At 36.6% G+C, this 26786-nt stretch overlaps 1 protein-coding gene across 2 annotated transcripts in view; it reads left to right on the plus strand.

Moving 5' to 3' along the window:
* The window catches only part of Ranbp17 (RAN binding protein 17), a 316632-nt gene that overhangs the window by 72850 nt on the left and 216996 nt on the right, over nucleotides 1–26786 (plus strand). The window lies entirely within an intron of this gene.

Genomic DNA, 26786 nt, shown 5'->3' on the forward strand with positions numbered 1-26786 from the left:
TAGATGTAAATAGACAACAGTTAAATCACTGTAATGTTGGAATACTTGTAATGTGATAATTAAAAGGTTAGCATCAGCAACTTTTAGATAAATTGATTCAGAGACATAAGAAAAGATTATTGAGGGTGTTTTTGTGAGAACAAGGGAATGCATAGGAATATACACGTCCTTCTGTGTTCATGCATTCTGCATCCATGGGTCCAAATAACTGGGCGTTGAAAACAACATTACATTTGTATTAAACATGCTTTGACATTTTCCTTGTCATCATTCCCTCAAAACATGTTGAAGTTATAATAGCATTCGTTGTACATATTGTACATAATCTAGAGATGATCTGAAATATCAGGAAAGATGTGTGTAGGTTATATGGAAATTAAATCCAGAATTCTATTTACTAGTTGCAAAACACTATTTGACCTTAAGACTGTTTTATGGAGTTAGAAGTGTAGTATGAGGGTTAAGTACTAGCTTAGCATACATAAGGCCCTCAATTTAATGCATGGTATGAAAAGTGGGGGCAAGGGGAAACGTGAAGGGAGGAGAGAGAGGGAGAGAAAAAAAGACTGACTGATTTTCCTTTAGGATAAACTTCCAGGTACAATTTTCTTTACCTTTTAAAGAACTGATACTTTCTGCTTGAATATATATGACATTTAAGCACTAACAGTCTCTCCAGTCTGTAGCTTGACAATTTTCCAAAAACTTGCATAGAATGTACAATATAATATATAAGTAAATAGTTCAGATGCCAAGGTAGGTTCACCAAAGGGTTTTCAATGATACCTGTGTTAGAACTGTGTCCCGTAAGTAGAAAAGAAGCTGCAAATCAAACTGGTCATTTATTGAACAGTCAATCTTTGTTAGATTCTTTGCTAAGAACTTGACAAATACTATCTAATTGATTCTCATAAAACCAATATGGAAATACTTATTTTGTTAACAGTTTCCATTTTATAAACATGGAACCTGAGACTTTGAATGCTTGAATACATGTGTTTTGCATTTTGAATCCATATTTGATTGGTTGCCTTATCCAAAGCCTTTCCTGTCATTGTCTTTGCTATATTAGCCTGTGTTGTACCTTTCCACTGGGACACTGAATGGACTCTTCCATATAGGAACTTTGTTGTAAAAGCCTTTCTTGCTTTTTGATATTCAGGAAGGATTACATTTAGTGAGCCCAGAATTTTTCCATTGTACTTCTATATCTGTCTGCCTCCTGATTTTGGTGGTTTATTTTCTAAGTTTCTGAGTGCCACCCTTTTCTCCTGAATTATTTCCTGCATTTTCATTGCTTCTCACTGATTTTAAAAGGATTTTAATTGTACCCCTTGTTTCTGGCTTTTTTTTTTTTCACTGTTTCATTATTCATTCTGCCACTTAAAGTTCATGGAAAATGAGAGGGAAATGTAGTAAACTTTACCATCCTATTACCCAGTTTGGTCTAGTCACAATGCTTTGGTATTTTTGGCTTCATACCTCTATATTTTAAATTAAACATTGACGACCCTGTTGCTATTTTCATTGTCATTTTTTTTTTAAATCACATTTTGCCCAAGGGTAGATGTCGTAAATTTTGTGTTATTGTCATCTGTGAATCTGTTCTTTGTTCATGTTTCTATGTATTGGTACACACAATACAATTTTATTAGCTTTAGATGAAACTAGTTTGCAATTGGGATCTGCAATAACTTGCCTGCTCTGCTAAGTTCTCTTGTTGAGATTCATCATGTGGATTTATTTATTATACTTGAATGGCAATACAGTGCATTACTGTGATATTATGTACCCAGTTTTTCTTAATGATAACATTCACTATTTACAGTTTTTCAATTCTGTAGTAAATATCCTTGTTCTTATCACTTCTTGCATGTTTAAGAGCTTGAAGAAATAGCAAGTTATGCTAAGTTGTAGAGTGCATGTCTCTAACTTTATTAGAATGTGCAGTTGTCTTTGTAAGTATTATGACAATTTACTTTTGTCTCCCAGCAAGGTTAGGTACATTTTATCATTCTTCTTGAAGGATTTACATTTTGACAGTTATCCCCCCACCCCTGTGCTTAAAATTCTTTACTGGTTCTTATTATTTACAGGATAAATTTCTCCAGTGGTCAAACTTTGCTCATTTTACACCCTTTTCTCTGAATGCTTTATTCCATTCTATGACATGATTTGTGCTGGAAAGGTTGCTATTGCTTTTTTCTTGCTTATCTATACTCAGTATGAACTTACTGCTAATACATATCTACTATGTATTAAAGCCAAGTATAAGAAGGAAATTAGAATGGTCTATCTTTTTTTTAAAATTTATTTACTCATTACAATTTATTCACTTTGTATCCCTGCTGTAGCCCTCTCTCTTGTCTCCTCCAGACCCACCCACCTTCCCTCTTCTCCCCCTATGCCCTTTCCCTAGTCCCCTGATAGGGGAGGACCTCCTCCCCTTCTATCTGACCCTAGTTTATTAGCTCTCATCAAGGCTTGCTGCATCATCTTCTCCTTGCCAGTCCACATCCCCCAGGAGTTGGTGATCAAAGCACCAGCCATTGACTTCATGTCAGAGACAGCCCCTGTACCCCTTACCAGGAAACCCACTTGTAAATTGAGCAGCCTATGGGCTTCCTCTGAACAGAGGGTTTAGGTCCTCTTCATACATGGGCTTTAGTGGGAGTATCGGTCTCTGCATGCCTCCTGTGCCTAGTTTTTTTTTTTTTTTTTTTGACTCTGTTGGTCTCCCTGTGGAGTTCCTTCCCCCTCCAGGTTTTTCTATCTCCCTCTTCTTATATAACGTTTCCAGTACTCTGCCCAAAATTTGACCCCGAGTGTCAGTATCTCCTTCGATACCCTGGTGGGTAGAGTCTTTCAGAGGTCCTCTGTGGAAGGCTCCTGTCCTGTTTCCTTGTCTTCTCCTATTTCCGATGTCTATCTTGTTTGCCCTTCTGAATGAGGATTAAGTATCTTCCCTAGGGTCCTCTTTGTTGTTTAGCTTCTTTAGGACTATAGATTTTAGTATGTTTATCCTATATTATATGGCTAATATCCACTTATAAGAGAGTATATACTGTATGTGTCTTTCTGTTTCTGGATTACCTCACTCAAGATAATCTTTTCTAGTTCCCACCATTTGCCTGCAAATTTCATGATTTCCTTGTTTTTAATTGCTGAGTAGTATGTCATTGTGTAAATGTACTACAATTTCTGTATCCATTCCTCAATTAAAGGACATCTGAGTTGTTTCCAGATTCTGGCTGTTATGAATAAAGCTGCTACGAGCATGGTTGAGCAAATGTCCTTATTGAATGGGGCATCTTTTGGGTATATGCCTAGGAGTGGTACAGCTGGGTCTTGATGTAGCACTATTCCTATTTGTCTGAGAAAGTGCCAGATTGATTACCAAAGTGGTTGTACAAGTTTACATTCCCACCAGCAATGGAGGAGGGTTCCCCTTTCTCCACATCCTCTCCAGCATGTGTTGTCACTTGAGTTTTTCATCTTAGCCATTCTGATGGGTGTAAGGCGAAATCTTTCCTGAATGACTAATGATGTTGAGAATTTCTTTAAGTGTTTCTCTGCCATTCAGTATTCCTCTGTTGAGAATTCTCTGATTAGCTCTGTACCCCATTTTTTAATTGGATTCCTTGGCTTATTGGTGTTTAACTTCTTCAGTTCTTTATATATTCTGTATGTTAGCCCTCTGTCAGATGTAGGATTGGTGAAGATCTTTTCCCAGTCTGTAGGCTGTCATCGTTTTGTTCTGATGACAGTGTCCTTTGGTTTACAGAAGCTTTTCAGTTTTAGGAGGTCCCATTTATTAATTGTTGGTTTTAGATCCTGTGCTGTTGGTGTTCTTTTCAGGGAGTTGTCTCCTGTGCCAATGAGTTCAAGGTTCATCCCCACTTTTTCTTCTAACAGATTTACTGTGTCTGGTTTTATGTTGAGGTCTTTGATCTACTTGGACTTTAACTTTGTGTAGGGTGATAAATATAGGTCTATTTGCATTTTTCTGCATACAGACATCCAGTTGGACCAGCACCATTTGCTGAAAATGCTGTCTTTTTTCCATTGTATGGATTTGGCTTCTTTGTCAAAAATTAGGTTTCCATAGGTGTGTGGGTTTATTTCTGGGTCTTTGATTTGATTCCATTGATCCACCATTCTGTTTCTATGCCAGTACCATGCCGTTTTAATTGCTGTTGCTCTATAGTACAGCTTGAGATCTGGGATGGAGATACCACCAGAAGATCTTGTATTATACAGAATTGTTTTAGCTATTCTGGGTTCTTTTTTGGTTGTTTGTTTTTCCATATGTAATTGAGAATTGTTCTTTCAAGGTTGATAAAGAATTTGTTAATATTTTGATGGGAATTGCATTGCATCTGTAGATTGCTTTTGGTAGAATAGCCATTTTCACTATGATAATCCTACCGATCCATGAGCATGGGATATCTTTACATCTTCTGATATCTTCTTCATTTTCTTTCTTCAGAGACTTGAAGTTTTTTTGATACAGGTCTTTCACTTGTTTAGTTAGAGTTACACCAACGTACTTTATATTATTAGTGGCTATTGTGAAGGGTGTTGTTTCCCTAATTTCTTTCTCAGCCTGTTTGTCTTTTATATATACAGGAGGGCTTCAAAAATTTTTTTGAGTTAATTTTATATCCAGCCACTTTGCTGAAGGTGTTTATCAGCTGAAGAAGTTAGCTTGTAAACTTTTTGGGATCACTTATGTATACTATCATATCATCTGTGAATAGTGATACTTTGACTTCTTCTTTTCGGTTTGTATCCCTTTGATCTCCTTTAGTTGTCTTATTGCTCTAGCTAGGACTTCAAGAAGTATGTTGAAGAGATAAGGAGAGAGTGGGCAGCCTTGCCTTGTACCTCATTTCTGTGGGATTGATTTAAGTTTCTCTCCATTTAGTCTGATGTTGGCTACAGGCCTGCTGTATATTGCTTTTACTATGTTTTGGTATGTTCTTTCTATCCCTGATCTACATAGCAAGTTCCAGGCCAGCCAAGACTTCATAGTGAGACCCTGTTTCCAACAATAAATAAATGAAAAAAAAAAAAAGTGGACATAGTGTTAAATGTCTGTAATTCTGGTTGTGAAAAGTCTGAGGATATATGGGCTAAGTTCCAATATTGTGATAGGAAAATAAAAGAAATCTCAGATCAGCCACCATATCACATTAGGAAACACTAGAAGAAAGTAAATATAAAAAAAGAAAGGAAGTAATAAAGACAGATACAAATTAATTAAATAGAGATTTTTTAAAACAAGAATAAAGTATTCAAAGTCCCAAATAGTAATAGTGATAAGAGTAGCAGTTGTTTTTAGGACCAACAAACTTTAATGTGGTTTGGCAAGAGGAAAAGGGAAAGTAGGGGACGCAGAAAGCTGAATTAAAAAATGAAATAGTTTCTTTACTGCTGACCTCTAAGAAACGAGTTTCTAATAGAATACTGTGAGCAGCTGATTGCAGTTGTTCCTTAAAGACACATGCCTGAAGGTAACTCATTATGATACAGAACCTTGAATAGACATAGAACAACAGCTGATGAGGTTGTTAGTGATCAAAGCCTGCCTTCAGAGAGCACAGACTTAACATAAATCCCCTAGTTAATTCTCACAAATAGTAGACAACCAAATCAACTTCAGAAAAGAATCACCTTTAAAAGCTCATGTAAAAAAAAAAAAACATAAGGGCTTTCCTATGCCTGCCCAGCTCCCAAATAATACCACAGAGACCTATATATTTATTAAACTCTTTAGGCCCTGTAGCTGGGAAGATACTGAGGTATTCTAACTCGACTATGCTGGCCTCTCCTACTTCCCAGCCATATAGTTCGTTACCTGCATCTTTTTCTTCATCAGTTTCCTCATGTTGACTCTCCTTTCTCTCTGCTCTCCCCCTGATACCTCTTTACTGGGATTGGAAGTTGCCCAGCTCTTGGCTGGTCAGCTTTTTATTAAACAATCAGAAGTAATGGAGAACAATGTTTCTACGTTGAGACAGGAGATGCTTTATAGAAATGACAATGCCAGCGTCCCACTGCAACCAGATCTCTGGGCATAGAAATCAGCATTTGAATACACAGAGCACAAAAAACATCCTCCAACATCTCTCCCCTTTAGTCCAATAAAAGGCTCTTGCTCTTTTTTTAATCTTTTAAAATATTATTCATTTTTTATTAATTATAGTTTATTCTTTTTGTATCCCAGCTGTAGCCTCCACCCTCGTCCCTTCCCAACCCCACCACCCTCCCTTTTTTCCTCCCATGCGCCTTCCCCAGTCCACTGATAGGGAAGGTCCTCCTACCCTTCCCTCCTCTGACCCTAGACTAGACTATCTGGTCTCATCGGGAGTGGCTGTATTGCTTTCCTCTATGGCCTGGTAAAGCTGCTCCCCTCTCAAGGAGAGGTGATCAAAGAGCAGGCCAATCAGTTCATGTCAGAGACAGTCCCTGTTCCCATTACTAGGGAACCCACTTCGAGACTGAGCTGAAAAGGCTCTTTCTTTTACATTAATAAACTATATACAATAAGAACAAAATGAAAACTATAAGGTAAGAGTTACATTTGCAATGCACAGTCCATTTGTATTTGGCAACCTTGGAGAAAGTACTCTACTATCTACCCTATTCAAAGTTCTGTACTTAAAATCACTTTCTATCATAACTTGCATTTATCAACCTATAAATATCTTTTTAGACCTTAAAACATTTTCTTAATCCTAAACAATGTAAGCATAATTGTGAAACTATAACCATCTCCACCAGAGACCTGAGGAGCATAAAGCTTACCTGAGTAAATAGCAAGTGCAGAGCAGGCAGCGTCCAAAACCATAGAAATGACAAGGACTGGCTGCCGGCTCCTTGGACAGTCACCCAAAGGTCCTCTGCAATGTTGGGCCATCATCTTCAGCCTTCTGACCAGCACATCACAGACTTTTCTGTGAAGCAGTAAATTATGAAGGACTGCCTACCTTGTCTTGGCAAAGCTCAGAAATTCACTTCTTTGTCCCACTTGTCTAGTTTGAACAGCATACTGTCAGCAACTGAAGCAAGGGCAAGCTCGCATTCCTATATGAATGTGGAAAAATACTTACATTTAAAAAATCCAGCACCCTATAACACCAAGAGCAAGACTATAATGGCTACTCTTTGGATTTCTGTTAAACATTGTAAAGGGGGTTCTGGCCAGGGATATTAACAAATTGAATTAAAAGGTATGTAGTCTAGAAAGAATAAAACCATTCATGTTAGCAAATTACATATCCTTATATATTGAAAAAATTCATAAGGACCCACTGGAACTAATAGTCCAGTAAGTGTGAAGTATGTAACAATATCAGTAACTATACAAGAGATTATTAAAAAATATTTGAGTCCAGCATAGGTTAATGCCTATAATCCCAGCCTTTAGGAGTTTGAGGCAGAAGGATCACAAATTTGAGCCATTTTGGACTCAGTCGCAAATTCTGTGTTCTCCTGAGCCACCCAGGAAAACACTGCTTCAAAAAGAAAGAAGGAAGGAAGGAAGGAAGAAAGGGAGGGAGGGAGGGAGGAAGGAAAGAAGGAAAGATCTGTTCAGTTTGCTTGCATCAACCAAAACAAAAAATGAGCAAATGTCCTATTTTAGCATAATTTCAAAAATGATTTAATATATAAAATTATATGTAACAAAAGAAGTATAAGGTTTATAAAATGAAAACTAAAAAGCTTTTGCCAGGAAGTGTGGGCACAATCCTTTAATCCCAGCGCTTGTGAGGCAGAAGGGGGCAGATCTCTGAGTTTAAGGCCAGCCAGGGCTACAGAGTGAGTTCCAGGACAGCAGGAAGACACAGAGACAAACCTTGTCTCCCCTTACAGTGGGAAAGAATATCCATGGATCTTTCATTAGGAAACTTAATGTTGGCAAGAAGGAGTACTTAGCAAGTTGATCGACACTTTGAGCATATTGTCTGCCACTATCTCAGCTGCCTTGTTTTGCAGGTATCAACGAGCATACCCTAGCATTCTCAATGAAAAGGACCCAGAACAACCATAACACTCTTGGAAAAGAAGAACACAGAAAGGGCCATACTTTAATTTGAAACTTTTTATAAAGCAACAATGAGGACAGTGTGTCACATGTCCAGGAATAGGCATATTGGTAAAGATAGGTGTTCAGATATTGCTCCTAACATTGATATTTTTGACAAGACAATTAAATGGGATGAGGGAGGCATTCCATGAATGGTGCTGGACAGCTGCAGCACCAGTGAAGGGTTTCACTTTCCTTTTCAAGAAGGTTCTCAAGGTTCCGGTTCAAGAAAGAGGGAAGACAAGTTAGACTTATAAATTGGGTGGTGCTGTACACTCAAAAGTTTACCAAATATTTAAATCCTGATACTGGTTAACATTACTAATGGCTTCAGTTTCTGTTCTCAGAAGTTGTCCCTTCTTGGAGGATAAATTATATGATCATTTTAAGTGTAGATCACATTCATAAGTAGAAAATTATAGGAGCTTATAAGTAAGAAATAACTCTTAAGACTGGGCAAGCATCCTGCCTCTTTGGACCTTTGTTTTGCAGTATTTGAGTAAAAACCATTTTTGTGAACATGGACTAGTGATTTATCAGCATATCCTACCCTTATAAATCTGTGGAATAACTGAAAACTTGCAGTAACAATGTAGTGTTCATTGATGTCTTTTCAAATTGCCGGAAGTAAAAACAGGAATCTGAAAAGGGTTGGGGCAATCTTTGTTTTCATTGTCCATCGTTTTCCCACTGTTGAGTACACACACGAAGCAGCAGATGGCATTCTCTCCCTACAGTTGTCAGGCTCTCTCTTACCTTATGCTGTGACCAGTTACTGTTAAATTGAGTAGGAAAACACTTGACTAATGAAGGAGAAAAACATAATAGTAACTTAAAGAGACTGTTACACCTATGTGTATAATTTAGTATGGAAATTATAAATTAGTTGCTGTTTCTAGGTACTTGGATATATTTTGATTGTTAGCAAAATTTATGTTTGTGTTTGATACATTTTTTTTTTTAGGAAAATAGAATTTTCATTTTGGTTAAAAAATAAGTTGCAGCTTAGAACATTTTAAACAATAAGTATTCTAAATATTCTAGTATGGCAAACATCATGTAGATTATAGGGTCAAAGGGGCAAAGTGCCTGTGACATTAAGATTACTTTTATAGCTTAATTATTAGGATTAATGTTGAATGACTTTAGGGAACTTTTAAGTGTTTTTAAAGTTTTCTGGTATGTTTTCAGATTGCTTAAATTCTGTAAATTCATTTAATATGTTTTGAAAATTATTTGACATAGTACCTGTAATCCATTGGTTTAAGAGAATTGCTTTATTGCTAAGGGATCTGTTCTTTTCAGCAGTCAGGTAGTCAGTCAGTCCCTAACCTTAAAAAGTATTTAGGAAGGCCAACTACAGGCCTATATTGATTTGTATGTTTTAAAAAATATCTTCACACTGTAAGTGGGATTACTAAGTTAAACCTTGAAGTATTAATTCCCAGATGCCTGTGTTGATTGAAGAACATTAAGCATTAGACAAGAAGTTTTAGAACAAATAAATCTGTAGTTGAAGTTTTAGCAGTTGGGGGTACCTAAGATTATGATATACACTGGAGAAGTATAAGATGCTACACTGAAAAAGCAGGCATTGGATCCCTTTTAAAGTTAACTTTTACTATCTGTCACGCCATTAAATGCGCTGTCATTTGACACCCATCCCATGTGGTGTCACCTGAACATTTTTTGATAACATTTTGACTATCCACGATATTATAAATCCATGTTTTGGTCTCATTTAAAATTTATTTTTAATGATTATAAAATCTAAAATATTCATAAAAATTTGAACACTATGGATAAATTATAAAGTACTATCTTACATTTCAAATGACTTTGTATTCTGTTTGATATTTATACTTTGCTGATTGTTATTTTTTCAAAGTTAGGTAGATTCCTCAGTATCTTGTTTTATATTTATTTACTATAACTTAGAATGTTTGATTTTTTTTAAATGGTTCTAAATAATTGAAGTAGCAAAAATAGCAAATGAAGTATCAGGCAGTGTATCAACTGTGATAAAATCTTTGTTAGCACTAAAAATCATGTAATTTTTATAAAAAAATTATAAATTTTCATATTTCTTAATTATTTTTCTCATGTAACTTTTTAAGTGTTTGGTTCTTAATAGAAATTACACATAGGCTAGCTTTTCTTGGGCAGTAACAGGTTTGTTTAAAATTCAGAGACTTCCAAAAAGCCTTGTGGAACAGTTGATAAGATGGAAATTGGCAACTTTCAATTTTGAAGTTTTGGGTGGGATTCTGCCCTTAAAAATATACTAGTTCCCTAAAGAAGTCAAGTGTGAGTATATTTCTGCCTTTGTCTTTTTCCATGATAAAGACATAGGCAGATCGCTAGAAATATGCCAAAATATGATTGCTGCATTTCTGAATGCCATTTGTTTTCCTTTGCTTGTAATCCTTTTAAAGTAGGCTATTGACGGGAATCCAGGGGAGAATGAATCCATCCTACTTGTGCTACAGAAGCCTTGAAGTTGCCATCTGCAGCAATCATATTACAGTTTTATTTATTCTTCTTTGACTCTTGAGCCCTAATACATATTTTGATGAATTGATTTTTACCTACATGACAAGATAAAAAAGTCATATTTAACTATTAATTTACAAATAAGAATTTTCAAAAGAAAAAAAGGATAAAGACAGCGATCATGTAGTGTCAAATGTTTCTCACATTTGTAAGTGAGGAATATTAGGCATTATTTTACTTTAATTTTTTTTTTTTAATAATAGAAGCTCTGGTATTAGTTGTTAACCATCTATGTACTAATGCCTTATAATTTGGGCTGGGAAGTTAGAGTAGTGTTAGTGTGGAGTCCTGGTTTGACTCATTCCAGCTTGAATGATGAGTATGCTTAGTACGACACTTTGATATGAACAAAACATTTTACTGATGTATCATGGCAGCTTGTGTTTATTTTTTCCTCAACTACATGCTATGTTTATTTTAGTTTTGTGCTTTTATCTAGTATATAAGTAGTAAAGCTAACAAATTGCAGCTTTTTGAGAACTGTGGGAATATTAAGCCAAGTTACAAATGATTAATGTAACTTTTTAGTATTGATAATGCTACAAACAGTAAAAGCTAAAATGTTAGCAAAAAAAAACTGTCAAGGCTGTAGCGCTGATTTGCTGTTTTTTTAGTATGAGCAAGGGGGCTACTTCTTTTAATATCACCTAGAAATTTTACCTTCTACTTTCATAGTTTTAGGAAATTTAGTTAAGTCCAGCTGAAAGTGCTGAAATATGATTGTCTAAGTCTGAAGAGCTCTAACTCTGTTCATCTGACACAGTCTAAGTTCTTATATGGTGGTCAGCTTATTACATAGAAATTTAACAGTGTCAGCAATTATTCTCCAAGTATTCTGTATTTGGTCTTATAAGTGTAGGTTCTACATTCCCATAAATGATTACAGTATACATTTATTAATTTTTACTGAATTATGAAAGAAATGTATGCTTTTGTATTTCTGCTTATTTTCTCATGCTAGGTATCTCTAGGTTATGGAATACTCCTTACTACCATGTTAACAAGCCAGATAAGTACAGACTTCAGTAGAGTGAAATATAACAGCTAATTTTTAAATCAGTTAACATTTAATTCTTTCTGTCCTGTGAATAGACAAAATTTTTGTTTTCCTGAAACAAAGGATAGATGAGCATTCTGAAATTGTTTTTACTGTCCTAATGATTAATGATCACTGAACAGTTTTGAAAGATTAGCATTTTTCAAAGCTGCTAAAAAATATACTGTTTTATTTAATTACAAGAAAGTAAAGGCTTTTCACACTGACAGGTGGTGGAAATTAGCAGGCAGTTTTGAAATTGTGCTGTGCACGAGAAATTAGATCTCATTTTAATTCTGCTTTTCTCAACTAGCAAATGAGGTTAATGCCATACATATTCAGCTGATATGGATGAAGAAATTGATATAAAGTAGATCAACATAGCTACAGGGCTAGATTAATTTATAGGTAAAGAGGCAGTGATAAATGAAAGTAATGTAGTAGTGGTCACTAAACTCCTCTGCCATGAGGGATTCAATAGCGTTAGTTCCTCATTAAAGCCATTGTCGGGGTACATCAAATAGAAATTTGAAAAGGAATAGCCAACTAACCCCTAATTATCAAAATACAGAAAATACTAATTATGCCTTAATTAGCTTTTCTTTTAATGTACTGAAATTTGTTACTTTTTGTGTGGCACAAATGGATAGTTATATCAACAATAAATAGGTTGTTTTAATAACTTTCTTTTACCTCTGGGAAAACTACACTCCAATTTTTAATATGCAATAATGCTTCTCTCTAGCCTGTAGGAGATGAAAATTATTAAGTAGCTTTATTTTTTTGAAGATTTTACAGCAGCTTTGGGAAGAATTATTTCACCATGCATCAATTACTTTTAATTGAACTGAATATTTTTCAGATTGCACCAAATGCCTCTCATTTAAGTTTAGCAGTTAGAGTTTAGGAAAGCAGCATAATAAGGACTGCAGATAACCTCTGTCATATATTTTAATAAATAAGGATGATTATTTGTTTTGCTTCAGTTTAGAAAGAACTCAAGGTTGAAATTGTAAAACCTAGTCAGTCACCTTATCTAGTCTAGTCAGTGTGGAGAAATAAAGCCTGTGTGTTCTAGATACTTTGCTTATGATTCTTTCTCTCACCCTAACCAAGGTGGTTGTCAACATAAGTAAGGTGCTTTCAACAGTCTAGTTAAGAAAGGATTTGCCTGTTTAGAATAAGGTGCAGTGGTGCACTGGGGAAGCAGTTTGAGTGTATTGTAATATACCTCAAGGCAGCTCTAGGCCTTTAGGAGCCCTTGCTGCTTTTGGGGAATTCGTAAGCTTGCCTGTATATTCACTTATATGCCTTACCCATCAGTTGCAGTGATACTTGATGTTGTGATGATTAAGTCAAATAGGACAGGTCCCTAGCATAACATTTAGTACACTGCAGATGCTGTAGTAATAATTGCTATTAAGAAAGGACTTAACGAAATTCTGTCCCTGAAAATTTTAAATTATCATAGAATTGTTTTTCAGGGGATTTGGTGTAATCTAATCTTCATGACATTTAATACAGTTGTCAGGTTGTGCTGATGACTATCCAGTTTATCATAAATTTCTTTTTGGCAAGGAATTTGGAAATAGTATGTCTTTCAGCTAAGGAGTAGTGAGGTTTTCAGATGATCCAAGTTGATGTTGTCTCCTAATGCCACATATACTTGGGAATTAAAGCCAGATATCTTATTCTAAAGACACAACTCTAGAAAAGGACAAAAGTGTGACTTATGACCTCATTAAATTTATAGTTATTTCAGATCTCTTTCTACATTTACTTTGTGTTTCTTCCACCCATTCCTTTGGCTTTTTTAAATATTTCTTGAGGGTCAGTAATCATGACATTCACTGTTCATCAGCAGTATCCCTCAAACTAGCCATTTCTAACTTGAAGTTCCAGTACGTGCTGCTCTTTTTGGTGATTACATTGTGTTATGACACTCTTCTCTCAGTTTTAAAACCAACCAAACTAACAGTTTGGAAGGAGAACAGAAATCCAGAGAAGAGAGCAGGAATGCCTTTTACAGTCATTGAAAATGTTACTCTGTTTTTCAGAAATAATCACTGCCCAGTGCTTTCAATAAATATACAAATGAACAAATAAATATATGTAGAAGCCATCTATCTTTTTAGTCACTGTATAAGATTTTTTTCCCACTGAAATGAAGTTGAAAACCAACACTAATATATATTTTGTTTCTCGCTTGGAAATTTGTAATGCATATTGACATAGGGTTTGAGGAGAGACTGCTTGAAATATTTCATGTCATTTTGAGAAATAAATGGGTAAGATGCCAATAATTTAAGCTTAAATCTAGGTATTTTATGTCAGAGTCTATTTAAGAATTTATAACTGGAGTCTTTTGAAAGTATTTGTAGAAGCACATAATCTCATCACTGGTATGGATTTAAGTTCTATCAGCAGTAAGGTGCTTCAGGCATGCCTGTGTAAAGCACTTACCAGCCCACAAGGCCATGGTTCCATCCCTTCACGGGATGAGAAGTTCCAGTGAAATAATCATTGTGTCTAGTATATGTGAAAGTGTCTACTTTTAAATATGATTCATAATAAGAACATTCAGTTACAGAGTACAGTTTGGAAGAAGTAAATGTATTCAGACATTTATTGTCATGAAAAAAATTTGAAAATCTTGATTTGGAAGTGTCATTGTTATAATTCAAACATTTCCAAAATTTATTTTATGCATCTCTTAAGACCTTGGAATTTATGACTAAGCAACCATTAGTCTTAAAAGAAGCTCAGATAGTCCTACCAAAGAAGACTTTATTGGGGAATGACAGAAGATTGTCCTCAGGGATAATACAAGCCTGGAGAACCATGCTTGAGGGCCATTAGCATACTCTAGGAAGTGAAGAAAATGGAATTTGGGGATAAAAATGAAAATCGAATAATTGTGTATAAGGACCATCATTTTATGGCCTTCTGGCTATTTTTAATTAGAGATTTGTGAAGAAGTGTTGGCCCTTTTCATGATATGCATTTGTTGTTACATGTTGTCCAGTAGAACACATTTGTAAGATTCAGGCTGAAAGTATGTTGGTATGGCATTTTTCTCCAGCTTACTTTGCAGTCCTGCTTTTCAATTATGTTTTAACTACAAAGAAAGATCTCTCCTCAAGTATTTATTGTTTCTTTGTGGTTTTCCTTTCTTACTAGTTTACCTGAAATCAACAAGTTTGTTAGTTGTAGTCACTCTCCTATGCAGTATAACAGCAGAACTTATCAACTATCTAGTTATAGCAGTTTTGTTAACCAGCATTTCTCCACCCCTTCCTCCCTTCTTTCTATATTGTGTAGTCTGTTGTAACCAGTGTCTACTCTCAGCTTCTGGGAAAGAACTTTCTAATTAAGATCCCCCATCTGAATAAGATTCTGTTTGCTGTGTTTTAGTCTGACTAGTTTTTTTTCTAAGAACAGAATATGCATTAAGTATGGCCTCTAGCAATCCAAAGGTCGGGGGTGGGGAGGAGAAAAAAATGCTTGGGCCAAGCAAGACCTTCTACGTACTCAGTTGTTTGCTAAATCTTAATCGTGCCTGAAAAATGTTCTTTGCTAAAAAGAAAGAAAGAAAGAAAGAAAGAAAGAAAGAAAGAAAGAAAGAAAGAAAGAAAGAAAGAAAGAAAAAGAAAGAAAAGAGGGGGAACAGTGGATGAAATAGTAAAGGTATTAGTTGATAACAGTTATCGGTGAAATAAATGGTCAAAGGAATGTAAAATTGCTTATGGAAATCTGAGTTGAAAGGGGTGATTGAAATAAAACTTGGGATGTGCTGAAGGAAGTAAAAGTGGTCTTCATAGGTTGGTTAATGTAGTTATTTGTAATTGGGTATTTGGTTCATTCAAATTCTAGTTAGCAACTTTTTATCCTTCAGGCTGGGTAACTGTGAAGAAAGTTTTCTAGAGAATTATTTCATTGTTACAATATGCCAACAAATTTTCACACATAAACAGTGGTGAAGACAGAATTTCAACGGTTTAGTCATGTTCAAGAACACTTAAAACTCTCTATGTGCAACACATTCAGGTTTCTAAGTTTTGCCTAAGATCTGCTGTTTTGAGTATGACATTTAAAAGTTTATCTAAAGCTAAATTGACAGTCATGACTTTTAACAAGGACAATTAGTTCTCTGATTTTACGAAAGGAAGTAGAATTTTGTATTTTTCTAATCATTTTTTCGAATATTGAAGGGGATTACTAGCCAAAAAATGAAGGAAGAAAATGTTTACAGAATGCCAGACTGAGGAGAGACTGTTGAATGTGGGTTTCCGTAAGTCTCCCAAGTTCTTAGAGATGACCTGAAAAATCTATATTCAAAAAGCATTACTGGTAGTTTTTGTAGGTGATTGTTGAAATAGCTTGAATCACTAATTCAGAAGTTCTGTCTTCCAGTCTACAGGGTACAGGGAAACCAAGGACAGCACTGTCTTATAAGTGTTATTTCTAGCATAATTGATTTGGGTTGTTCTCTGTTTAGCTATGTACCCACTCTTTTGTTAATCAAATTCCAGTTGACTAAATGGCTCTTTGACATCCATGTCATTCTGCCTTTTATTCTAAGCAAACAGCAAAATAGAGCACTCTCATTTAATATTTTATTAGGCTATATGCAACAAATATTAGCCATAATAATATGTACATCCAAGTATGATGTGTCACTCCTAGCACTGTGGATCTGGAGGCAGGATAATCAGGAGTTCAAGGGCAGTTTCTGTACATAGCATGTTCAAAGCCAGCCTAATCTACTTAGTACTGTATCTTTTAAAAATGCTTGTATCTTTCAATCCAGTAATGCCACATCTAGGAATCTCTTACTAGGAAATTGTCACTCCTTCTTGCATTACAGTTGGTAGTAGTAAATTTAAGATAAACAGCCTCATAGCTATCATTATGGGAATTCAGGAAATTACTTGAGAGAAATGTTTTGATATGATGTGAATAGAAAATAGTATACAGTATTAAATATGTAATAAGATTTCAGCTATATGAAAAAAGAACAAAAGGATTCTAAGGAAATGAGCCCAAATCTTTATTTTCTTTATCTCTCAGGATAGTTACAGTTCATTTTCCTGTATTCTTTAGTATTGTTTTTCATAATAATTATAAATTACAGTTTGATTATATAGATGCAAATCTAAAGAGTTGACATTAACTTTTAAAATCATGCTTGGGTTGGTAGTATACTGTGACATCTGCCATTTACTGTGTAAATTTCTCACTGATTTGCTGAATCTTATTTATATATGCATACCTTTTTAAGTTATGCCACTTAAGGTTATAAGGTTATAATAGCTCAGTTGGGGTAATTGCCATTTCAAATAATTAAGAACATTCAGGCTGTTTTTGAAGTCAAGATGTAAAATGACACAGAAGCAAATTTATATAATCTTGTTTTCTTAAATATTTTATTCTTATGCATGTATACCATGTGTGAAATATTTCTTTAAAATTTTCCCACTATTTAAATCTCTTCAGTATCAAAAATATATAATCACATAAAAATAGTACAGTAAAAATACCGTACTTAGGAATCTGAGTCGGGAGAGTACTAAGTTTAGGGCCTACGTAAGCTAAAGAGTAAGTTCAAGGTCAGCATGGACAACAAAGTGAGATCCAATCTCAAGTTAGTAAAACTAAAAAGAGGCCCTGAGAGAGAACTCACTGGTAGAACATTTTCTTAGCCTGCACAAACTCCTAGGTTTAACTCCCAGTCTACAAAAACAAAATAAGAACAAAAGATACTAAAATTGGAGGTTGGAAAGCATGGACCCAGTGTTGAGTCATTTTCACCTAATGGTCTGTCTAACCACTGCACTGTGTGAGCTTCCTGGAGTATTTTAACCACTACTCTTTAAGAACAGCCCTAGTGACTCATTGGTTTGGTTTTACTAAAATCTTTGGTGTCTGTCTGGAACTTTGCTGATAAGAAATGAAATCAGCTATTGCAATCTCAAAAAAAATATGTTAGATGGTTGCAGGTTCAGGGCTGCAATTTTAAATTTGTTTAAAATAGTTTTTATTTTTCATGCGGAGACTAGGATTTTTAAAATTATTTTTATTAATTACAGTTTATTCACTTTGTATCCTCCCTGTAGTTCGCTCCCTCTTCCCCTCCTAATCTCACCCTCCTTCCCTCTTCTCCACCTGTGCCCCTCTCCCAGTCCACTGATAAGGAAGGTCCTCCTCTCCTTCCCTTTGATCCTAGTCTATCAGGTCTCATCAGGAGTGGCTGCATTGTCTTTCTCTGTGGCCTGTTAAGGCTGCTCCCCCCCTTAGGGGGAGGTGATCAAAGAGCAGGCCAATCAGTTCATATCAGAGACAGTCCCTGTCCCCATTACTATGGAACCCACTTGGACACTGAAATGCCATGGGCTACCTTTGTGCAGGGGTTCCATTTCTATCAGTGGTCCGTGGTTGGAGTATCAGTTTCAGAAAAGACCCCTGTGCCCAGGCTTTTTGGATCTGTTGCTCTCCTTGTGGAGCTCCTGTCCTCTCCAGTTCTAACTATCTCCCACTTCTTTCATAAGATTCCTTGCACTCTGCCCAAAGTTTGGCTATCAGTCCCAGCATCTGCCTTGATAACCCTCCAGGGTAGAGCCTTTCAGAGGCCATCTGTGGCAGGCTCCTGTACTGTTCCCGATTTTCTCCTTCTTCTGATGTCCATCCTCTTTGCCTTTCGGGATGGGGATTGAGCATCTGAGCCAGAGTCTTCCTTCTTGATTAGCTTCCTTAGGTATATAGATTTTAGTATGTTTATCCTATATTATATGTGTAATATCCACTTCTGAGTGAGTACATACCATGTGTGTCTTTCTGCTTCTGGGATAGCTCACTCAGAATGATCTTTTCCAGTTCCCACCATTTACCTGCAAATTTCATGATTTCCTTGTTTTTTATGGCTGAGTAATATTCCATTGTTTAGATGTACCAAAATTTCTGTATCCATTCTTCAACTGGGCTAGGCATCTGGACTGTTTCCAGGTTCTGGCTATTACAAATAAAGCTGCTACAAACATGGTTGAGCAAATGACCTCATCGTATACTTGAGCATCCTTTGGCTATTTATAGGAGTGGTATAGTTAGATCTTTAGGAAGCACTATTCCTAATTGTCCAAGAAAGCGCCAGATGATTTCCCAAGTGGTTGTATAAGTTTACATTCCCACCAGCAGTGGAGGAGGGTTCCCCTTTCTCCACATCCTCTCCAGCATGTGTTGTCACTTGAGTTTTTTATCTTAGCCATTCTGATGGGTGTCAGGGTCCTTTTGATTTGCATTTCCCCGATGACTAAGGATGTTGAACATCTCTTTAAGTGTTTCTCTGCCATTCGATATTCCTCTGTTGAGAATTCTCTGTTTAGCTCTGTACCCCGTTTTTTAATTGGATTACTTGATTTGTTGCTGTTTAACTTCTTGAGTTCTTTATATATAGTGGATATTAGCCCTCTGTCAGATATCGGGTTGGTGGAGATCCTTTCCCAATCTGTAGGCAGTCCTTTTGTTTTGAAGACAGTGTCCTTTGCCTTACAGAAGCTTTTCAGTTTCATGAGGTCCCATTTATTGACTGTTGCTCTTAGAGCCTGTGTTGGTGTTCTGTTCAGGAAGTTGTCTTCTGTGCCAATGAGTTCAAAGCTCTTCTCCACTTTTTCTTCTGACAGGTTTAATGTGTCTGGTTTTATATTGAGGTTTTTGATCCACTTGGACTTTAGTTTTGTACAGGGTGATAAGTATGGATCTATTTGCATTTTTCTACATGTAGACATCCAGTTAGACCAGCACCAGCACCATTTGTTGAAGATGCTATCTTTTTTCCATTGTATGGTTTTGGCATCTTTGTCAAAGATCAGGTGTCCATAAGTGCGTGGGTTTATTTCTGGGTCTTCAAATCAATTCCATTGATCCACCATTCTGTTTCTGTGCCAGTACCATGCAGTTTTTATAACTGTTGCTCTATAGTACAGCTTGAGATCAGGGATGGAGACACCTCCAGAAGATCTTTTATTGTAGAGGATTGTTTTAGCATTTCTGGGTTACTTGTTACTCCATATGAAGTTGAGAATTTTTCTTTCAAGGTCTATGAAGAAATGTGTTGGTAATTTGATGGAAATTGCATTGAATATGTAGATTGCTTTTGGTAAGATGGCGATTTTTACTATGCTAATCCTGCCAAGCCATGAGCATGGGAGATCTTTCCATCTTCTGATATCTTCTTCTAATTTTTTCTTCAGAGACTTGAAATTTATAAACATTTTCAGCAAAGTGGCTGGATACAAAATTAACTCAAAAAACTCAGTAGCCCTCCTGTATACAAAAGACAAAAGGGCTGACAAAGAAATTAGGGAAACAACACCCTTCACAATAGCCACAAAGGACATAAAGTACCTTGGTGTGACCCTAACCAAGCAAGTCAAACAAGTCTAGAATTTTAAAAAAATTATTTGTATCTGTTGCTGTCCTTGTATAGTTCCTGTCCCCTCCAGGTCTTTCTATCTCCCTCTTCTTACATAAGGATTCCAAGGTACTCTACCCAAATTTGGCTATGAGTCTCAGTATCTCCTTCGATACCCTGGTGGGTAGAGTCTTTCAGAGGTCCTCTGTGGAAGGCTCCTGTCCTGTTCCTTGTCTTCTCCTACTTCCGATGTCTGTCTTGTTTGCCCTTCTGAATGAGGATTAAGTGTCTTCCCTAGGGTCCTTGTTGTTTAGCTTCTTTAGGGCTATAGATTTTAGTATGTTTATCCTATATTATATGGCTAATATCCACTTATAAGATACATATGATATATATATATGTCTTTGTGCCTCTGGGTTATCTCACTCAGGAAATTTCATGATATCCTTGTTTTTCATTGCTTAGTGGTATTCTCTTGTGTAAATGTACCACAGCCTCTGTATGAATTCTTCCGTTTGGGGACATTTAGATTGTTTCCAAATTCTGGCTATTACAAATAGAGCTGCTATGAACATGATTAAGCAAATGTCCTTATTGAATGGTGAGATATACCTGGGCCCAGGGGGGTCCTGCAGAGACCGATAATCCAACTGTGGACCATACATGGAGAAGACCTAGTCCCCCTGTTCAAAGGAAGCTCATTGGCTGCTCAGTTTCCACGTGAGTGCCCTAGTAAGGGGTACAGGGTTTGTCTCTGACATAAACTCAGTGGGCAGCTCTTTGATCACCTCCCTTGGGTGATCAAAGCCTTACCAGGCCACAGAAGAAGATGATGTAGCCAGCCTTGATGAGACCTGATAATCTAGGGTGAGATAGAAGGGGAAGATGCCCTCCTCTAGCAGGGAACTAGGGAAATGGCATAGGGGGAGAAGAGGGAGGGTCGGGGGACTGGGAGGAGATGAGGGAAATGGATACAGTGGGGATACAAAGTGAATAAATTGTGATAAATATAAAAAAAGAAAATTAAATTAAAAAACAAAAAATATTTGTATCTTTTATATATAGAAAATGCATGATCATAAATCTAGATAAATATGCATATGATTGCTTTCTGCTTTTTATTGTTTATAGGTTATAATGGTATTATAATGTTTAGAACCAGAAAGCATAATAAGAAATCATCATGCTTTCTGTCCAAGGCCTAATGACCAACCCACTGTAGCCAGTCCTCAGATCTCAGCCATATGGCTGTCTCAGACGCATGTACAGGTTGAAAACTGCAAATAACAAACTAGTGACTTTAATGGTGGTGGTCATCGGTGCCAAAAGACCGTTTAAAAACTTTTAGAGGGGTGGAAATGTAGTTCACTTAGTAGAGCGCATATCTAGAATGTGAATGACTCAGGATTGCAAAGAGAAAAGCAGACTACCCACCTCTGTACAGTGATTTTACCTGGTTATTGATTAAACCATTGCATTAACTCATTTTTCACTGCTAGAGCTTATATCACAGATAGAGCACGATAGCCTTCTAAGAATATTTCTCTTTCTGTAAATACAATCCTGATTCAAGCTACCAGGGTTTTTTGGCCACTTTATCATGTTTTTACAACAAAAATTAAGCAATTAGAAAAATAAATAGCCAAGTGTTTCAGTTGTTGTAAGCTAGCTTTATTTCATGCTGCTAATAAAGTCACATTGTGTTCAAGCATTAGTACCGAGGTGCACCTCCATTAACTGAAACGTTTGGCTGAGTGTAATTACTGTCTAGAGCTAGTGTCTCTGTGAAGCAGCATCCGCAATGCTATTAAACTATAAGCCATATTTGTAAACTAATATTTAAATGATTCAGAGTTTATAACATCTTGTTTCAACCATACGAATGAATACTATATACATTCATTTCATTAGTTTTTGTATGCTTAGAAAAATATCAAAGTTTTCAATATGATTGAATTATGTACCTTCACATAGATTAACTAGATTGTAGTTGCTATTTTTACCAGGACATTTTACTGTGGTAAAGTGTACATTACATAAAACTGACTATCAAGTTTTATGTTTCTGTCATTTTGGTTTTATTTTTGTTTGCTTGGTTTTGAATTTTTTTTTCTTTTTGCAACAGGGTTTTATATAGTTATTTTTGGCTATCCTAGAACTCACTGTGTATACCATCTATACCAGGCTGGCCTTGAACTCAGAGAGAGATTCACCTGCCTGTGCATCCTAAGTGCTGAAATGAAAGGTGTGCAGAAATATAGCTGTCTTTATTATCAGGTATTCTTAAGTGTAAGAATCTGTGAGATAAATCACGTTTTTGTGCAACTGTCACCCATATTTGTCTCTGAACCCTTTTGATCTTGTAAAACTAAATTTGTGTGACCCAATGTTCATTAGTTTCCTGTTCCTCCTTCAGCTTCAGAACCCCTGTCAGCTGCCTTACCAGTTGATCTTCATGGTTTTGACTGCTTTAGGATCTTCATATACATGTAGTCATATATGCTTCTAGATTATTTCATTTTGTATAATGTTGTCAAAGTTCATCTAATAACATAAACCACAGTTCCTTTTGAAGTCATGTTGATATTCCATTTGTGCAAATATCCCACATAGTGCTTATTTTTATTTATTAATTTACAGTTTGAGTTGTTTGTATGGTTTAGCTATTTTTAACAATACAGATACAGATATAGATGTACAAATACCTCTTTGAGACCCTGCTCTTATGACACAGAATTGCATTGCTGGATTATATGTTCCAGTTTTAATGGACAGTTTGCTCATTTATGAGGTATAGTATGACATTTCAGTATATATATGCAGTGTTTACTGATCAAATCAGGCTATTAGGTATATCCATCACTTCAAACATTTGTTAATTCTTCATGCTGGGAGCATTTAAAATCCTCCCTACTGGCAGTTTTGAAACACAATTCATTGTTATCAAAAGTAGGTAGCCTTCTGTGTTATAGAGCAGGCGTTATTCCTCCTGTCCTGCTAGACTTGTTCTGCCATCTCCCTTTCTCAGCTTAAGAACCACTGTTCTACTCAGCTTCTTTGACATCAGTGTTTTTAGTTTTCACACTGTCTCTGTAGTTAATGATATTTGAGCTAGTATAATGACTCATGCATTTTGGGGAAAACAGAAATTCGTAATTTTAATGGTGAATGACATTTAATGGTTCATACTGTTGTATTTGTTAGTGGATAGTAGGTCGACTCCTTTTTGTGGCTCTTGTAAATAGTCTTGCTGCTCTATATTACATTTTAAAGGAACTATACTGTTTTTTTACAACCTCAACAAAACATTCACTTTCTTTTATTGAAGTCCTTTATGCATAAAAATATAGATCACATTCATGGAACACTAAAATTCTGTAATCAAGTCTTAACTTGGAAGACCTTTTGCTTACACTGTCATAGCCTAGACTTGTATTTGTACAGCTCTACTGCCTATCTTCATGGTAGCCACTTTGTGTTTTGACAGCTACTACATGGAAATCCCTTGAGCTTCCTACAGGGTCCTTCCTAACCTGTGTAATTTCCATGTCAAGAGGCACTGTAGTTACCAGTACTTCAGTTCTTTGGCATTGCTAACAGCATGCCTGTATATAGCCTGTTGGATATGTGCAATGCTAAAGTGTGGAATATACTTGGTACACTTGCTGCCTCTTGTGCCTTAAAAGAATACTGAATTTTGTAAGAGAAAGCACTTTAAATTTAGAGTCTAGTGGGGATAATACAAATCAGTAGGACTAGTACCTTAGGTGGTTTTGCCTAACTTCTCCTTTTCCAAAACAAAGCAAAACAGACAAGAACAACCAAAACCCTTTGTCAATTAATAGGAGAGCTAGAAATAGTAAGAATAAGAGCTTTGGGCATTCTCTATATCTTAACTATTAGATTGCATTTGTTATATAACCTTGGGTTAGTTAAGTATTTATTTTACTCATGTAAAATGAAAGGACTCTACTGGATTAGGAGAAATGAGTCTTTGGATCATTTCATTATGCAGTTATTTTTATTTTGAGTCCATCTTGGGGAAAATATTTTTTGAAGGCTATACTAAGTACATCCAAATTCCTTGCTAATGATAAAGGGTCATAATTATTACACTGCATTTCAGTGTAGCCAGAGTTAGGAAATTTTTTTATGAAAAAAGTGATTTTCCAAGACCTTGGAATATAAATGCTTTTGTTTTCAAAGATAATCATAGTTTTTTGATTAATGGCAGAGGTAGAATAGTTTGTAAGCATGTATCAAATGACCATCTTGCTGAAAAGAAAATAGCAGCCTTTAGATAAAGACATTGACAAAACAACTTGCTGTCGGTCTGGAGAGTATTCCAAAATATATAGAAACTACAGGGTAGATATGCCTTGAAAGCAAGGCACCATTATGTTTGGATTCCACATTTATTTGGTTTTAGCTTTGAGGAGTGTGCAGGAATATGGATAAAGGCATATTCATCTATCTTTTTACTAAATTAGAAAATGATACTTTGAGAGAACACAGATCTTGAAAATTGAGAGTAGTCTAGGAAATGAAGGCCCACAGATTGAGAAGATGAGACTTACATACAGATTTCTCTGATATCCCCATAAGACAAGATTCTAAGAAACCTAGAGGAACTAAGCAGAGATCACAGTCATTGAAGTAGTATTTATGGAACTTGAGTCCTGCCAGCCTAGTGGGACTTGGTGAACACTTGAGGTTTACTGTTGAAAATCCAGAATGACTGTATTGAGGTCCTTATAGACAAAACCAGAACCTTTTTTTTTTCTTTACCTTGTATCTCAGCTATAACCCTCACCCTCCTCTTCTCCCAATCCTGCCCTTCCTCCTTCCCTCCCTTATCTCCTCCCATGCCCCTTCCCCAGTTCACTGATAGGGGAGGGCCTTATCCCCTTCCATTTGACCCTAGCCTATCAGGTCTCATCAGGACTGTCTTTCATAGTCTTCCTCTGTGGCCTGGTAAGGCTATCTCCCCCCTCCCCCACACTTGGGAGAGGTGATCAAAGAACCAGCCACTGAGTTCATGTCAGAGGTAGCCCTTGTTCCCCTTACTAGGGCACCCACTTGACACTGAGCTGCCACGGGCTACATCTGTACAGGGTTTCTAGGTTATCTTCACGAATGGTCCTTGGTTAGAGTATCAGTCTCAAAAAAGACCCCTGTGCCCAGATTTTTTGGTTCTGTTGCTCTGCTTGTGGAGCTCCAAACCCTTCCAGGTCTTTCTGTCTCCCCGTTCTTTCATAAGATTCCCTGTACTCTGCCCAAAGGTTGGCCATAGTCTCAGCATCTGCTTTGATACCCTGCAGGGTAGAACTTTCAGAGACCCTGTGGTAGGCTCCTATCCTGTTCCTTCTGATGTCCATCCTCTTTGCCTTTCTGAATGGTGATTGAGCATTTTAGTCAGAGTCCTCCTTCTTGATTAGTTTCTTTAGGTGTACAGATTTTAGTATGTTTGTCCTATATTGTATGTGTAATATCTACTTATAAGTGAGTATATACCATGTGTGTCTTTCTGCTTCTGGGATACCTTAGTCAGGATGATCTTTTAAAGTTCCCACCATTCGCCTGCAACTTTCATGATTTTCTTATTTTTAATTGCTGAGTAGTATGCTATTGTGTTAATGTACTACAATTTCTATATCCATTCCTCAACTGAGGGACATCTGGGTTGTTTCCAGGTTCTGGCTATTTCGAATAAAGCTGCTACAAACCATCCTTGAGCATATTTTCAATATATTCCTGGGAGTGGTATAGCTGGATCTCGAGGAAGCACTATTCCTAGTGCTTCCTAGGAAGCACCAGATTGATTTCCAAAGTGGTTGTACTAGTTGACATTCCCAGCAGCAATGGAGGAGGGTTCCCCTTTCTCCACAACCCCTCTAGCATGTGTTGTTACTTGAGTTTTTCATCTTAGCCATTCTGATGGGTGTAAAGTGAAATCTCAGGGTAGTTTTGATTTGCATCTCCCCTGAAAGACAAATGGGATGGACATTGAAAGTAGGAAAAAATAGGACAGGAGTCTACCATAGAGGGACTCTGAATGACTCTAGCAGTCTATCAGAGCAGATGCTGAGACTCATAACCAAACCTTGGGCAGAGTGCAGGGAATCATATAAAGGAAGGGGGAGTTAGTATGACCTGGAGAGGACAGGAGATCCACAAGGACCAGATATATCTGGGCACAGGTGTCTTTTCTGAGACAGATTCTCCAACCAAGGACCATGTTTGGATGTAACCTAGAACCCCTGCTCAGACATAGCCCATGACAGCTCAGTATTCAAGTGGGTTACCCTAGTAAGGGGAACAGGGACTGTCTCTGACATGAACTCAGTGGCTGGCTCTTTGACCGCCCCCCCACCAAGGGAGGAGCAGCCTTGCTAGGCCACAGAGGAGGACATTGCAGCCAGTCCTGGTCAGACCTGATAAGCTAGGGTCAGTTGGAAGGGGAGGAGGACCTCCCCTATCAGTGGACTTAGGGGCAGGGAGGAGATGGGGGAGGGAGGGTTCGATTGGGAGAGAATGAAGGATGGGTCTACAGCTGGGATACAAGGTGAATAAACTGTGACTAATATAAAAAAAAATTTAAAATGGGGGGAAAAAAAGAATAGGACCATGTTCTCTGCAGTTAGGAATAATTTGACTTCTTGGTTTACTGTTTATATTCATTTTATGTCTTTCTTGCC

The sequence above is a fragment of the Meriones unguiculatus genome, chromosome 11 (genome assembly GCF_030254825.1).
Source record: "Meriones unguiculatus strain TT.TT164.6M chromosome 11, Bangor_MerUng_6.1, whole genome shotgun sequence".
Taxonomy (NCBI): domain Eukaryota; kingdom Metazoa; phylum Chordata; class Mammalia; order Rodentia; family Muridae; genus Meriones; species Meriones unguiculatus.